Genomic DNA, 17,115 nt, shown 5'->3' on the forward strand with positions numbered 1-17,115 from the left:
GTGTGTGTGTATTGTTATTTTTTAAAAAAACATTAAAGTTTTTATTTTAATTCCAGGTAAAGTAATATTAGTTTCAGGTGTACAATATAGTGATTCAACAATTCCATACATCACCCTGTGCACATCACTACAAGTGTACTCTTTAATCCCCATCACCTATTGCACCCATCCCCCTACCTCCCTATCTTCTGGTAACCATCAGTTTGTTTTCTATAAGAGTGGTTTTTGGTTTGTCTCTCTCTCTCCCTCTCTTTTCCCCTTTGCTTATTTATTTTGTTTCTTAAATTCCACATTTGAGTGAAATCATATGGTGTTTGTCTTTCTCTGGCCGACTTATTTCGCTTGGCATTATACTCTCTAGCTCCATCCATGTTGTTGCAAATGGCAAGATTTCACTCTTTTTTATGCTGAATAATATTCCATTGTATATATCTACCACATCATCTTTATCCAGTCATCAATTGATGGACCCTTGGAATGCTTCCATATCTTGGCTATTGTAAATAATGCTGGTATAAACATATATCCCATTGAATTAGTGTTTTTGTATACTTTCAGTAAATACCCAGTAGTGCAATTGCTGGTTCATAGGGTAGTTCTATCTTTAACTTTTGGAGGAAACTCCATACTGAATGCACCAGTTTGCATTCCCACCAACAGTGCTCGAGGTTCCTTTTCCTCCATATCCTTGTCAACACTTGTTTTTTGTGTTGTTGATGTTAGCCATTCTGAAAGGTGTGAGGTGATATCTCATTGGAGTTTTGATTTGCATTTCCTTGATGGTTAAGCGATGATGAATATCTTTTCATGTGTCTGTTGGCCATCTGTATGTCTTCCTTAGAGAAATGTCTGTTCAGGTCTTCTACCCATTTTTAAATTGAATTATTTGTTTTTGGGGTGTTGAGTTGTATAAACACTTTATCTATTTTGGATATTTGCCCTTTGCCTTTTATTTTGTTGATTTTTTGGATTTAGCAAGATTTTGTTTGTTAAATTTATAACTGTTTTATGAGGTAACTGAGATGCCTGAGAGGATTTGACATTAAATTTTGTAAATTTTTTTAAAGATTTTATTTATTTATTCATGAGAGACACAGAGAGAGAGAGAGAGAGAGAGAGGCAGAGGGAGAAGCAGGCTCCCAAGGAGCAGGGAGCCCGATGTGGGACTCGATCCCAGGATGCTGGGATCATGACCTGAGCCGAAGGCAGACACCCAACCATCTGAGCCACCCAGGCGCCCTGTAAATGTTGTTTTAAAGGCTTAAGGGTATTTACTTAGTTCTATTTATATAGATAGTTATTTGTTAGAGGAATATAATCTTTTAAATTTATAAGTTAATGGAACATTAGTTCAAGGATGAGAGAAAATAATTCTTATTTTTATACATTTGAACACATATATTTATGAATAGAAAAACTGTGTTTATAGGTGACTTTAAGCTTACATTTTTCTAACTTAAACTTAAATGAACTGAATATTGATTCAGACACCCGTTAACATGTGTATTTCTTTCCGTGCTCCAAAATCTACTTTGGACGTTAATATTTAATTGGTAGTGAGATACCCAACTCATCTAGGTTTTCTGGGGACTACGTTGATTTCAAAACTGGGAAACTTGGCAAACTGGGGCAGTAAGTCACCGTTATTGGCAGACAATCCTCTGACCTTTGCAACAGCCCTATGGTAACCTGCTGTGAAATCTGTGTGCAGTGTTATCATTCCCATTAACAGAGGCAGCAGCTGGGCTCAGAGAAGTTAACATGGCTTGGCCAAGGCCATAGTGTGGTTTCTAATTTATTCACCTTTCTCATGTCCTTTTTCTACTTAATGTGATTGGTTGATTTATTTCTGAGGTCTTTCCTCCCTCTGAAGCAGAGAATTTGGTTTCTTCTTTCTAGAATAAATGAGTTTTATTTTCACCTGAAGGAGCCACAGTCTAGGATTAACTTCAGCAGTAATCCCTACAAATTCCTTTGTAGAGACATTCAGGGAGGTTGCCTTAGCCTTTGCAAGATGGGTAGAAATAAAGGTTATGAAGATGTTCAGGGCATGGGTTTACTGTGCATTTTTAAAATCATTTTGCTGATTATTTAAAATACGTTACTAGTTATAATTAAATTCTTAATAACAGTTTTATTGGGATATAATTCACACACCATACAATTCATTCATTTATGCTCAACCACTATTCTTAAAGTCAGGGAAATGCAAATTAGAGCAAAAGTGATGTGATGAGCACTGGGTGTTGTATATGCGTTGAATCACTAAATTGTATACCTGAAACCAATATTACACTGTATGTTAACTTACTGGAATTTAAATAAAAACTGAGCAAAAAATAAATGATATGACATATAATATACTGCTCTTCAAAAAAAAGGCAAAAGTGAAATAATTTTTACCCATCAGATTAGTAAAATGTAAAAAATTTAAAAAAATGAAAATATCCAATGATGACAAAGATGTGGGAGAATGTTTAGTCTCAGATATCAATGGCTGGAATATGACTTGCTTCAGTTTTTTTGAAAATTTGAAAATATTTTTAAAAATTTAAAATAAAAATTGAAATGATAATTTCACCTTGGACAATTTATTTCATAGGAATAAAAGTATGAAAGGATAAGAATAAAGGTATTTATTAGAACATGCTCTAATGACAAAACAAACACACATCTGGGGAAACTTTTGTCCATCAGAAGGGAATGAAAGGGAATGATTGAACAACATATGATTGGCCATACCAAGAAGGAGTTAGATCACTCTTACCCAAACTTCTACCAATCTTATACCATTAAACATTTTTATTTGAGTTGGCTCCAGGGTTCTACAAGAAAACAGAATTACTAGGGTACATATTTACATTATATATACATTAATAGGATACATATATATATAAATTAATAGGATATATACAGATAGAACATTTATTATGAGAAATTGGCTTACATGACTGTGGAGGCTGTGCAGTCACCTGCTCTGTCATCTGCAAGCTGTAGACCCAGGAGAGCCTGGGGTGTAGTCCTGAGAACCAGGAGAGACCATGGTGTGAGTCTTAGTCTCAGGGCAGGAGAATGCTTAGTGACCCAGCTCATCAGTCAGGCAGAGTGAGGCCAAATGCCCCCTGCTTCCACCATTTTGTTCTATCTAAGCCCTCAACAGATTGTATGAGGCTCACCCACACTGGGGAGGGCCATCTGCTTTACTCAGTCTACAGACTCAAATGCTAGTCTCATCCAGAAACATTCTCGCAGATACACCCAGAAATAATGTTTAGCCAAATATCCAGGTACCCCATGATCTAGTCAAGTTGACACATAAAATCAATTAGTACATGTATATTTGTTATAAAATGAAGTTTCGTAGCACCACAGTCAACAGAAAACCGGTATTACTTGCTATGCCTAGACAGTATCTGTAAGAATAAATACAAGGACAACAAAAGGATGTTATTCATTCCTAGTTGGATAGCATGGCCTACCAAAGATTCTAATCTTGAGCCCAGCTCTCTACAAAAGAGTGAAATACCAAGTGTCAGATAGATATTAAAGACACATACTACATGACTGAGTGTCATTTAATGTCCTTCAAAGGCCGTATTAGCTCCTTGGAGCCCACAGTACTGATCGTTCCAATCTTTTATAAACGTATAGGAGATTCTTTATTGGATCTGAAGAGATATTCACAATTTATTAAATAAAAAAGCAAGTTATAAAGTAATATGTGTTAGTCCAATTTTTGTATAATAAGCAAAGTCAAAAGAAACCTCTGTTGATTGTTGCTTGTCTTAGTGTGCGCGTGGAGAAGTGGATGAACATCTTAAGTATAACTAACCATAGGAGATGATAAGTCAAAAATGATCCAAATTTGGATTTTAATATAGTCCCACCTAATAAACTACCAAGGCTGTTAACACTGATTATGGGAAGGAGTGATGGAAAGTCTTTTAAGTCTTTTATTATATTGCTTTTAATTATGAGTATGTATTACTTTTGACTTTTCCACAATTCTAATAAAAGCATTCCAAAAGAAATGAAAAGAAAGAGATCACATAGCCCGAGCCATCAAAAGCTGTGAATAAGCTGCCAGTCCTTGGTTGTATGTCAGTTACATCTCAATAAAGCTGGTGGGGAGGAGGAAAGCTGCAAGTTCTTGGGTAGATCACATACCATTTCTCCAATCCACCTTAGCGCTATTGACATTTGGGGCCGGATAATTAAGGTGTTTAAATAATTCATAAGAGCGGGGCGCCTGGGTGGCTCAGATGGTTAAGCGTCTGCCTTCGGCTCAGGTCATGATCCCAGGGTCCTGGGATCGAGTCCCGCATCAGGCTCCCAGCTCCTTGGGAGCCTGCTTCTCCCTCTGCTTCTCTCTCTCTCTCTCTCTCTCTCTCCCTCTGTCTCTCATGAATAAATAAATAAAATCTTTAAAAAACATAAATAATTCATAAGGGCATAACAGTAACAGCCCTCCAGCTGGTCTGCCCATTTGAGGCCTTGTCCTCAGTTGTGAGGGGTTGTCCTGTGTATTGTAGGATGTTTAGCTGCATCCATGGTTTTTACCTACTGATGACAGTAGCAGCCCCCACCCCCAGTCAAACGATAGCCAGAAATGTCCACAGTTGTCAAAGGTTGCCTGGGGGCAGAATCACCCCTGGTTGAGAACCACTGCCCTAGCTCTCAATTTCTCATTAGCGATGGGACACACCTTGAACCAAATGTTCCCTAAGCTCCGTTGAAGCTCTAACATTGTCTGATTTCATCAACTTTGAATCTGCTAATGTTTTCCAGAAGCTGTTTTCCTCCAGAGCCACTAGAGGGGACACTTTCTGACACTACGGACAAAACAGGGCACTTGGGGAACTTTGTTTTCCTCTCCTTGTGGACTTTGTTGTCTCTGATTCAGAGGGCCTGGCCTTAATAGTCTTTGATGTTGGGAGTGATAGCCCTTATCCACGAGGCACGTAGAGCTGTTTATCTTGTGCTTTGTGCCATAAAAATCAGTGTTTTTAGATGTGGTGGAAGAGAGCAGAGTGTTCTTTGCTTTTCAAACATTCTTCATAAGGCAGTCAGGTGAATAATATTACTAAAAAGAAGTTATGTATCTCCACGAGGAGAGCCCATGGGACACCCAAGCTAGGAGGGGAAAGATTTACTTCTCTTCCTGGTCCTGCCACTTCCAGGCTGTGTGATGTCGGCCAAGTCTCTTAACCTTTCTGGTTACATATAGCAGCTGAGGAGATAAGCTGAGAGGTTAAGGTCACACGTGGATTTAAATGGTCAAGCAAGGGTTTGGATCAGACCTGTCAACTTCATGGGATAGCTGTGAGAATCAAAGGAGATGGCATGTGCGAAAGAGTTTTGAAAAAGAGAAAACCCTGTACAAGTCCAGGGTGTGGATTTGCAGGGATTAGAAGAGCGAGAGGAGGTGATGACTAAGAGGTAGTATGGGGGGCAGTGCACAGGGGAATGGCGCAGAGGTAGCTCCATGGAGGTAACAGAAATAATCCTCCACCAAGTGTTATCAATTACAGAAAAAGGCCTCAATGCCCCCAAATCCTTCATTATAGGTGGAACTTCATCTTAAGGTTTTGATCCCCATCAAAATGGGGAGACCACTTGGAGGGGTGTTACTTTATGCTCTTATGAGTTGCTTAAACACCTTAATGAAAGTGAAAGATCTACTCCAACCTATTTTTTAAACTTTTTTTTTTTAACTCTGAACCACAGTATGTTTCACTGAGAGACCCAGCTCACACACATAAAACTGAAACAAAAGTCTTGTGCTTGAATTTTTCTGTTCTGTTTTATTTTGTCTCTTGAAACTAATGCTACTTCTGACCCAATAATAGTGGGTACTGACCTGTAGTTTTAAAAACACTGTTCTAGAGGTTTGTATGGGAGGATAGAGTCCTGAACTGGGCTGAGGAAACAGGAGATATGACCTCCAAACATTATGCAGGGAGCCTCAACGATAAATTTTTTACAGTTTTCTCGGGGCTGATTCTTTGAGGAATGATTCAGGAAGAAGAAAGAAAAGCAGTAATCCCAAATTCATCTCAATGAGTGAGGATGGACCATTGAGCAGTAGCCTCCCAGCTGGATTCTCAGAGGTCATGATCTAAACCTCACTCCATTAACATAAAGTATACATGGGCATAATATAGCCACCACCATAACAACAACAACAAAACAACCCAGGGGCGCCTGGGTGGCTCAGTTGGTTAAGCGTCTGCCTTTGGCTCAGGTCCTGATCCTGGGGTCCTAGGATTGAGCCCCGTGTCAGGCTCCCTGTTCAGAGAGGAGTCTGCTTCTCCCTCTCCCTCTGCTCTTCCCCCCAACTCGTGTTCTCTCTTGCTCGGTCACTCTCTCTCTCAAATAAATAAATAAAATCCTTAAAAACAATTAAAAATAAAACCCTAGTGTTTATTGAGCCCTTATTATATATCAGACATTGTACTAAGCATTTTATGTGAGTGGTGGTATAAATGAAGTTTGAGAACTCCCTGGTTTTCTTTTCTTCCTGTACACTAAAAAGAATTCTGGCTTTGCCTGTCCGGTTTCTTCCCCTCACCTATCAGAAGAATGGGACAGAAGTAGAAGAATCAGATTGGTTAGGATGGGAGAAAAAGCTTTCTAGGGAGCTTGGGAGAAAGAAGGGGAGGAGAAATCTATGGGGGATAAGGGGTTTGGATAGGTCAGGAAAAAGGATGTTAAGAAGGATTGCCAGGAAGACATGAACAGACAGTTTTCCAAAGAAGACATCCAAAAGGCCAACAGACACATGAAAAAGTGCTCAACATCGCTCGGCATGAGGGAAATCCAAATCAAAACCTCAATGAGATACCACCTCACACCAGTCAGAATGGCTAAAATTAACAAGTCAGGAAACGACAGATGTTGGCGGGGATGCGGAGAAAGGGGAACCCTCCTACACTGTTGGCGGGAATGCAAGCTGGTGCAACCACTCTGGAAAACAGTATGGAGGTTCCTCAAACAGTTGAAAATAGAGCTACCATACGATCCAGCAATTGCACTACTGGGTATTTACCCCAAAGATACAAATGTAGGGATCCGAAGGGGTATGTGCACCCCAATGTTTATAGCAGCAATGTCCACAATAGCCAAACTATGGAAAGAGCCAAGATGTCCATTAACAGATGAATGGATAAAGAAGATGTGGTATATATATATATATATATATATATATATGTGTGTGTGTGTGTGTGTGTGTGTGTATATACACACACACACACACACACACACACACACACACACACAATGGAATATTACGCAACCATAAAAAAAGAAATCTTGCCATTTGCAATGACATGGATGGAACTAGAGGGTATTATGCGAAGCGAAATAAGTCAATCAGAGAAAGACATGTATCATATGATCTCACTGATATGAGGAATTCTTAATCTCAGGAAACAAACTGAGGGTTGCTGGAGTGGTGGAGGGTGGGAGGGGTGGGGTGGCTGGGTGATAGACATTGGGGAGGGTATGTGCTATGGTGAGAGCTCTGAATTGGGCAAGACTGATGAATCACAGACCTGTACCTCTGAAACAAATAATACATTATATGTTAAAAAAAAAAAAAAGAAAGTAGGAAGGGAAAAATGAAGGGGGGGAAATCGGAGGGGGAGATGAACCATGAGAGACTATGGACTCTGAGAAACAAACTGAGGGTTCTAGAGGGGAGGGGGGTGGGGGGATGGGTTAGCCTGGTGATGGGTATTAAAGAGGGCACGTATTGAATGGAGCACTGGGTGTTATATGCAAACAATGAATCATGGAACACTGCATCAAAAATAAATAAATAAATAAGTAAAATAAAATAAAAAAAGGATTGCCAGGAGCTCTGTATGGTGCTTGAGAAATGCAAGTATTGAATATGAGTTAATTTGAAATTACTTTTTGGTGACTGGACTGGGTTTCTTAGATTGTAACATCACCCTGAGACAGGCCCATACAAGTCATAGTCTCAATAGGGTTGCATAAGCATTATCTTATTTAATCTGCATCACAAACCCAGCCAGTGGTATTATTAACTTTTTTCAAATTAAAAAAAAAAAAAAGGAGGCTGATACAGGCTAAGTAACCTTTAAGCCATACAGCTAATAAATAGCGGAGCCAGGACTGAGACTTAGGTCTTTCAGCCTACAAAGTACAAGCTCTTAACAAGTCCATGAGTAAAGATTATTTCCAATATAAGTAATATCAATTAAGAATAAAATATTTAGGATAAGATTTAACAAAAGGAATGTAAGACTTATATACCAAAAGTGATAAAACATTGTTGAAAGAAATTAAAGATGTAAATATATGGAAAGGCTTCCATATATATGGAATATATGGAAAGGTTCACGGATCAGAAGATTTAATATTGTTAAAATGGGGATACTCCCCAAACTGGTCTAGAGGTAGAATACAATCTCTGTCAAAATCCAAGCTGGAATTTTTTGCATAATTGAGAAGATAACCCTAGAAATCAAATAGAAATGCAAGGGATCCAGGGGTGCCTAGGTGGCTCAGGTCATGATCCCAGGGTCCTGGGATCAAACCCCAAGTCGGACTCCCTGCTCGGTGGGGAACCCGCTTCTCTCTCTCCCTCTGCCCCCTGGCTCGTGCTCTCTCTCTCTCTCCCTCAAATAAATAAAATCTTTATTTATTTATTTGAGGCAGAGAGAGAGAGAGCATGAGTGGGGGGAAGGGGGCAGTGGAGAAGGGGCAGAGGGAGATGGGGGAAGGGGCAGAAGGAGGGGGAGAAGCAGACTGCCGCTGAGCAGGGAGCCCAATGCAGGGCTCAATCCCAGGACCCTGAGATCATGACCTGAGCCGAAGGCAGATGCCCAACCAACAGAGCCAACCAGGCACCCCTCAAATAAATAAAATCTTAAAAAAAAAAAAGAATGCAAATCATCCAGAATGGCCAAAACAATCTTGAAAAAGCATGAGGTTAAAGCTGTAGTAATCACAACAGTGTGGTGCTGACATAAGAACAGACATCTAGATCCATGGAAGAGAACTAAAAGTCCAGAAATAAACAAATATTTATAGTCAGTTGATTTTTGACAAAGGGGCCAAGACAATTCAATGCGGGAAATAATGGATTATTTTTAAAAATAAGCTTTCTATTTTAGAATAGTTTTAGATATTCAGAGTTCTTGTGAGAATAGTCTTTTCAACAAATGGTCCTGGATATCCACATGAAAAGAGTGACCGTGGATCCCTACCTTACAGCATAAAAATTAAAGTGGATCATAGACCTAAATGTAAGAACTGGAACTATAAATCTATTAGAAGAAAACTCAGGTATAAATCTTTATGTCCTTGGGTTAGACAATAGTTTCTCAGATATGCTACCAAAAGCACAGTGAGGTAAGAGAAGATTGATAAACTGGACTTCATCAACATTAAAAACCTTTCTCCTTCAAAGAATATCATAAAGAAAATGAAATGACAACCCGCAGACAAGGCAATAATATTTGTAAAACATATATCTGATAAGGGATTTGTATGCAGATGTATACTCAATAATAAAAAGACAAATAATCCAATTTAAATATGGATAAAGGATTTGAACAAAGAGTTCTCCAAAGAAGATACACAAATGACCAGTAACTCATGAAAAGATGCTCAACATCATTAGTCACTAGGGAGATGAAAATCAAAAGCAAAACGAGCTACCACATCGCACCCACTTGGATGGCTATAGTCAAAAGGATAGACAAGAAGAGTGTTGGAAGGATGTGGAGAAATCAGAACTCTCACACGTCGCTGGTGGGAATATAAAATGGTGCACTTCGGAAAACAATCTGACAGCTCCTCAAAATGGTAGACACAGAGTGCTTCGGCAGCACATACACTAAAATGCCAAACATAGAGTCACCTTACAACCCAACCCAGCAGTTCCACTCCTTGGTAGCTACCCAAGAGACACGAAAACATATGTCCACACAAAAACATGTACTTGAATGTTCATGGCAACATAACTCATAACAGTCAAAAATGGGGACAGCTCAAATGTTCAACTGATGTGTGGATAGACAAAACGTGGTACAACCACACAGTGGAATATTATTTGGGCATGAAAAGGAATGAAGTACAGGGGCACCTGGCTGGCTCAGTTGGTAGAGCATGTGACTCTTGATCTCAGGATTGTGGGCTCAAGCCTCATGCTGGGCATAGAGCTTACTAAAAAAAAATAAAAATAATAAAATAAATAAACTTAAAAAGAATGAAGTACGGATTGATTCTACAACATGGATAAACTTTGAAAGTATTGTGCTAAGTGAAAGAAGCCAGACACAAAGGCCATGTATCATGTGATCCCATTTATATGAAATGGCCAGAAGATTAATGTTTGCCTAGCACTGGGGGGAGGGCCGGTGCACAAGTGAGGAATGACTACTAATGGGCACATAGTTTCTTTTTGGGGTATTAGAAAGCTTCTAAAATTGGATTACAGGGGCACCTGGGTGGCTCAGTTGTTAAGCGTTTGCCTTTGGCTCAGGTCATGGTCCCAGCGTCCTGGGATCGAGCCCCACATCGGGCTCCCTGCTCCGCGGGAAGCCTCCTGCTCCCTCTCCCACTCCCCCTGCTTGTGTTCCCTCTCTCGCTGTGTCTCTCTGTCAAAAAGTAAATAAAAAATCTTTAAAAATAAAATAAAATAAAATAAAATTGGATTACAGGTCACACAATTCTGTAAATACACTAAAATCCATTGACTTGTACACTTGAAGTGTGTTAACCTTATGGTATATAAATTATATCTTAATAAATTGTGTTTCTTTCTCTTTTTTTATAGATTTTATTTATTCATTTGACAGAGAGAGAGGGAGAGAGCACAAGCAGGAAGAGGAGCAGAGGGAGAGGGAGAAGCAGGTTTCCCGCTGAGCAGGGAGCCCGAAGCAGGACTCAATCCCAGGACCCTGGGATCACGACCTGAGCCGAAGGCAGACGCTTAACCGACTGAGCCACCCAGGTGCCCGGTTAATAAATTGTGTTTCTAAAAAGTGAATGAGACGAGAGAAATTGGAGGCAGCAAGTATAGACCAGTCTTCCAAGGAATTCCTCGAAGCCATAAAGGTTTAATTAATTTATTTTTTAATGACGAGTATATATCTGCATTTGTTGTAACAAAGGATTCTCCAGATGGGGTAGAGTTTAGGGGGTGTCACTGTATTTACTTTTCTGTGTCCCCCCATAGATTGTTTCGCCCAATTCTGATTTTATCCTATTAGAAGCAACCTCAGAACACACAGTACAAGGCTCTGCATCTCTCTTAAGCTTACTCATCATTTCTCCTTCTTTCCTTTACTCTTCCCATTATCCTGGTCCCACAATGTAGACTGAAAAAATAATCAGCCTGTCTTCATCTTATTAGAGAAATAACTACCTGTGTACGTGAAGCAAGCAAGGCCACCAAGCCTTTGGGGAAGCAGAGTGGGGAGGTGCCCAGAGGCATTTTCTGCAGAGAGACAAGGAAAGAATAAACAAGGCTTCTGCCAAAAATGCCTGGAACTTAGAGCACTTTCCTCAGCTCAAGGTCAGGCTGTGTGTGGACGTTGACAGTGACCCTGATCAGTTGTTGCTGCTCCCTTAATTAAAAGCATGTGACTCTCTCTCTTCTGAAATTCACCTTTGCTAATTCCACCTGCCTGGGGAGTCAGACCCACACCGCACAAGTAATTCCTCAGAGTGGCAACTGGCAGAGCTCCCAGGAACAAGGTAACTACACCATGTCCCCAGCTATCAGAGGCATTGATCTCCTGAGCCCAGAAGAGGGGTCTCATGACCACAGTAGAAGGAAAGCTGTGGAGTGGCATTATTGAGGAGGCCAGCAACGACTCCCTCCCTACTTTCACAAAGGGACTGGAAATTCCTGGCGTTTGTCTTCCTCCCAGAATGAGACATTTATTCTAGGAGAATCATGGAAAAGTACAAACCACGAAATCATATACCCCAGAAGAAGATACCTCCAAGGTCATCTCTATCCCGGGCCTAGATACCCCCAGAAGCAGATGATCTCCTCTTGCCGGCCCTCCTCATCTTGGCTTGAGCGCATGAGCCACTGACAAGACTCTCACTCTGTCCCGGAAAGGCTGCTGATGCCTGATAGGGCAGTGCTCAGGGCAGTGACTGCTGCAGGCAGGTCCAGGCACTGTTCCTGTCACCTCCAGGTCCTCCTCGTACTTGAAACACACCATTGTTCTAACTCCTTCTTGGAGTTAGCTCTTGGAGTCTTTGAGAGCTATCTAGTCTTCTTCTCTGTAGTCTTCTTGCCCGTCCCAGACTTGGGCCTTTATCTGCACTGACCACCCCCCCCCCACCAATGTATGCCCATGAGTCCAGGAGGCAACAAAGACAAGTCTGGGCCTTGCCCCTCTTAGGTACTCTGTCCACTGTTCTCTCACGCCCTGCATCCACCACACACCACCAGACCCCCCTGGCTTTGTCTTCCCATCCCAGCTTCTCATCCCCACTTGGACCTGACAATGAACATGCACTCCTGACCACTCTGGGTGTCCCACCAAGACTCATACCTTGTGTTGACCCATCAGGAGGACATGAGGCCCCCTACTCTAGGCAGATCACTCCTAATTGCTCCATTCCTTCCTTGCACAATTGGTTTCAAGCCCCATCATTACCCATATCTCTGCTCACCTGAACCAGGCTGCCCTTGGTCATTATTCACACATTCACCTCAGCCACTCACCATGGTGGTTCAGAACACAGGATTTGAGATCAAACGATCCAGGCTCTGCCATTAACCAGAGCTGAGACTTTAGAGAAGTGTCTTCATCTCTCTGAGCAACCATTTTCTCATCTATAGAATTGGGAATAATAATAGTACCTAACCTCATAGCTTTGTCATGATAATAACGATAAATGTGAAATAATCTTTAGAAAGCACTTAGCACAGAGGCTCAAACATTCACTGCAAGTATTCAGTATATGTTTTCTACTATTTTATTTTAGAATTATCATCTAAACATATCGAAATACACTCATTCATCACGCATTTACTGAGTCCCATGCCAGCATGCGGATATAAATACCCCTCTTAAAGAATAGTGCCCTCTTAAATCCAGGTGGTGCAGGCTCACACGGGCACCCAGAGAGCAAGGAGCTGAGGCCCAGGGCCATCGCACAAAGGCACTGACCGCTAGGCACTGTCCTGGGAATGTGACGAGAGCACCTTCCGCCTTTCCACATGACTTATAATACCACCTCTACTCCCTGGTTAAGGCAGCACCACAAGGAAAAAGGGGGATGCCAGAGGGAGAGGTGAGAAATCCCCAGAGAAACACCCTCTTCTGCTTCTCCCTTTGACAGAGAGTGGCCAGGCCTCTGCCATGCAAGAGGGTGACGTCCCTTGGGGAGGCCTAGCTGAATCTGCCTGGGACTGTTCCGGAAGTAGGAAGGACGGCTGGGGGTGGGGAGACAGCAGGAATGTTCTCCTGGCTTGCTGCTCCGTACAGGCGAGTGTGCTGAGAGGAGGGCCTCTGGACATCAAAGGTTCCTTTTGTCCCCTTCCGAGTGGCAGGGCAGCCAGGCCGCTGGCGATGACTCAGGCCTGGCCCTGACGTCACCCACGCCCGGCCACTGGCCTCCCCCTGCAGCCAGGAAACTGGCTGGGGAGTGGCACTCGCAGCTGCAGCAAATCTCAAAATAAGGAGGCAACTGCCTCTCTCCTGTCCTCTCCATCTCCTCCCAGCACACCTTTCTTTTCTTCTTCATTTTTTTTTAAGCCTCATGGAAGGTTTTGCTTGTAAATCAACTTTGAAAATGTAGGAAGTCAGAATGGATGACATCATCAGAAAAATATGTGGAGCTGATCTCAAGAAGAAGTGAAGAACCCAGAGCAAGAAAGCGGTTATAACTCCTGAACCCAGGGAGTTGGCAGCGTCTGGGTTTCAGAGGAGCCAGCGTCTCCGAGTAAGTGAAGGCCCACCCCTGCCCCCCCTCACTCAGCGCCCTACACTGTGGGGCGCCATTTTGTTTCCTGACACCTGTGGCTTGGCAGGCCCCAGCCCAGCGGGCGGGAGTGGGGATGCATTCGGGAGACCTTCCAAAGACAGCACCAAAGGGATTTTATCTGATCTCTCTCTTCTTACAGGACCAGAAAAGAGTGCATTTCCTCTCAAAAAAAAAAAAAAAAATCTATGTGTGTGTGTGTGTGTGTGTGTGTGTGTGTGTGTATGCACACATATGTATAGGCTGAAACCCTGGGGAAAATGGCCCAAGTCATGCCTTCCCCGGTCAACCCTCTTGTTTTGTCTCCTCTTCCTCCTCCCGCCCTAGTGCTCTGTTTGGACTGCCAGAATGTTTGTTCAGAGTTCTGAACTGTTTGCTTCCTGGATCTTAAACCGAGTAATCAGACACAAAAAGAAACCCTGTTCTAGGCAAATACGTGCCCTATGCCGTCAAATAGTATTTTTGCACTTAACCTGGTAAAAGATGGCAGCTCTGGTAAGAAAACATTCACAACCTGCCGCCCTTTACAGAGCGTGTTTCTGGTTGCCTCTGATTGTTCTGGTGTGCGCACCTCCATTGTTTCATCACCGTGTTTATAGAGAGCTTATTTTAATTCCTGCTCGTGTCATTGCATTTGGAATGATATTAAACACAAAGACAGATATAATGTATCTCTGATGTCTGTTTAAACATCACCTAAAAAATTTAAGTCTTTGCATAGCCTATAATTTTACAAGCTCTGAAAGTTCCTAACCAAGAAAGTTAAGTTCCTGAGAGAAAAGTTTAAATGTGTACAAAAGAACTGTAGAGCCCATCGGCAGAGAACTCATAGCCAGTGTTCCTAGACTCCAATGTCATCCCCTGAGTCAGCACCTAGTCTTTGTATAGCTTACTTAGCAGAGTAGAATTGTTCTTTATAAATTCTATTTTAGGGGCGCCTGGGTGGCTCAGTCGTTAAGCGTCTGCCTTCGGCTCAGGTCATGATCCCAGGGTCCTGGGATCGAGCCCCGCATCGGGCTCCCTGCTCCACGGGAAGCCTGCTTCTCCCTCTCCCACTCCCGCTGCTTGTGTTCCCTCTCTAGCTGTGTCTCTCTGTCAAATAAATAAATAAAATCTTTAAAAATATATATATATATAAATTCTATTTTATAATGATTGGAGGGGGATGTATTAAAAAAATAAATCTTATTTTAAAGGCAGTAGGGAAGTTTGTCATTTGCTGGAAAACCGTGGCAAATTCCGTCGTAATCTGACAACACCCTTTAGAAAGTAACCATATATTTGTTTTGTAATTCTAATGTATTTGCTTTGTACATCTTACATTAATTTTTTGTTTTATTTTAATATACCAGGTTGTCTTGAAATGAGACTCTGCTAAATTTCTGCTCTTCTGGATTTAAGATCTGAATGCTGTGACCACTAATTTGGTGAGTGTCATTTGCCCCTAGTGGCTGCTTAAATTTGAGTTTACTAATTCTATTCTCTTGGTTTATAGTAAAATTTAAGGAGGGGAGAAGGCATGGGAACTTCCGCACACAAGAAAAACAGCTGTATCCAAAAGGGTATGTAAGAGTTAGGATAAACTAATTGCTGTAATGGACTGAAAAATGTATAATGGCTCAAATACAATAGAAGTTTATTTCTTGCTCATGTAACAGGGTGTAGTGGGACAACTCTCACACATTCATTCAGAGCTACAGATTGAGAGAGTCTCCACCTGCAGCATGTGGTTTTCAAGGTCACCTCGACTGTCTCCACTCCCCAGTGGAAGAGAAAAAGAGTGTGAAAAAGTGCACATGGAAGATTTTCACAGGCCATGCCTGGAAGGGATGTACAACACTTCTATTCACAGTTGCTTGACTAAAACTCAGTCACATGACCATGTCTAACTGCAAAGGGGTCTGGGAAATGTAGTGTCTGGGGAGGCAGCCACTTCCCAGTGATGGCTCTGGAGAGTTTCTGGGTATGAGGTAGTCCTCTCTGGCACAGCATAATAAAGAACTTAGAGATGCTCAAGGATAAGAGGGCGGAATGAATCCGCGGGAGAAGCAAAAAGTTAGTATTCCCTGGGGTATTTAGTATTCCCTGACCGACACTCTTAAGTAACATCTGGCCATATCGGCAAGGAGCAGAGGGTGAGATTTTTCAAGATGCTTCTGTTCTTTCTAACCCTGAGCCTTTATATGAGCACTACCATGCTGCCAGTGGCCAGTACACGAGGAAGGACATTCTTCCCGTTATTTTCCCTTCTAGGGTCCTCTTGGTCTAGGACCATTTTGGCTTTGTTTCCTGGTGTTAGATCTAGTTGAGCTAGTGGGAATTGTCCAACAGTATTCTGTCCCCCCTGCCAACCTTGAGCCCTGAGCCTATTGGAAAGCTCATGGTTTCTTTAGTTCATGGTTCTGTCTGCTCCTGGGAGCTTTTGGAAGCTACCCTGCCTGATCTACTCCAGATCTTGCCCACTTTTTAATCTTGTGTGTGTTGGGGCGGGGGTGGAATCCCTGACTAAGATGGGATCTTCAAACCAAGTTATTAGAGAAACATTTAAAAGTAGATTAAAAAGGCTCAGGCTGGAGAGATTAGTGCAACCCTAAGGATTTGATACATAATTCTAGGTTTTTCTTTTCAGGAAAAGTTTCAAAACATATACTGAAATAATGAGTGGTAAGGCCATAACCCGTTTGGAGAACTCTGAACTAATTTTATATTTTATATAGCCTTTTCGCCATTGTTGGTCTTAGTGCAGAATTCCCCTGCTGGTAAATATCAGAAACCATATGGTGGGTGCCTTATGATGCCCCTAAAGCATCATAAAGACCTCCAACAAAAATGGACTACATGTGCTTGCTTCAGCAGCACGTATACTAAAAATGGACTACAGTCTTTGCCTGAGCTAGTTCTCTAGTCTTGTTGTCGATATCTGGCTAGACACTCTGGTTTCTAATTGAATTTTGCCCCTGGACTTGACATTTCTGGCACCCACACCCTGGAGAACACACATTGTCCATTGTGTGGGAAGACCAGCTACTGGCCAATTTGACACAGCCTCTTGGGCTCTCGTGGAGCCTGGTGCCTGGCCTAGGCTCCTATTACTGCTGCCTTGCCTCTGCCCAGGAGTGGTCTAAGGAGCAG

The 17,115-nt window shown here is 42.0% G+C and overlaps 1 protein-coding gene and 1 long non-coding RNA gene across 16 annotated transcripts in view; one reads left to right on the plus strand and one right to left on the minus strand.

Moving 5' to 3' along the window:
- LOC113917518 overlaps positions 1–17,115 on the minus strand; it is a 55,692-nt gene that overhangs the window by 23,799 nt on the left and 14,778 nt on the right. The gene's annotated exons all lie outside the window — the stretch shown is intronic.
- Positions 11,077–17,115, plus strand: part of ZBTB38 (zinc finger and BTB domain containing 38) — a 111,089-nt gene continuing 105,050 nt past the window's right edge. For 6 of the 15 annotated variants that reach the window (XM_027585337.2, XM_027585336.2, XM_027585342.2 and 3 more), the window contains exons 1-2: positions 13,533–13,944; positions 15,336–15,410. The gene's annotated coding sequence lies outside the window, so the exon portion shown is untranslated. Of the gene's footprint in view, positions 11,092–13,463; positions 13,945–15,335; positions 15,411–15,478; positions 15,699–17,115 lie in introns of those variants that run through there. The other 9 variants (XR_003518256.1, XR_003518257.1, XR_003518255.1 and 6 more) reach the window with 7 other exon arrangements.

This window comes from Zalophus californianus, chromosome 1, assembly GCF_009762305.2.
Source record: "Zalophus californianus isolate mZalCal1 chromosome 1, mZalCal1.pri.v2, whole genome shotgun sequence".
Taxonomy (NCBI): domain Eukaryota; kingdom Metazoa; phylum Chordata; class Mammalia; order Carnivora; family Otariidae; genus Zalophus; species Zalophus californianus.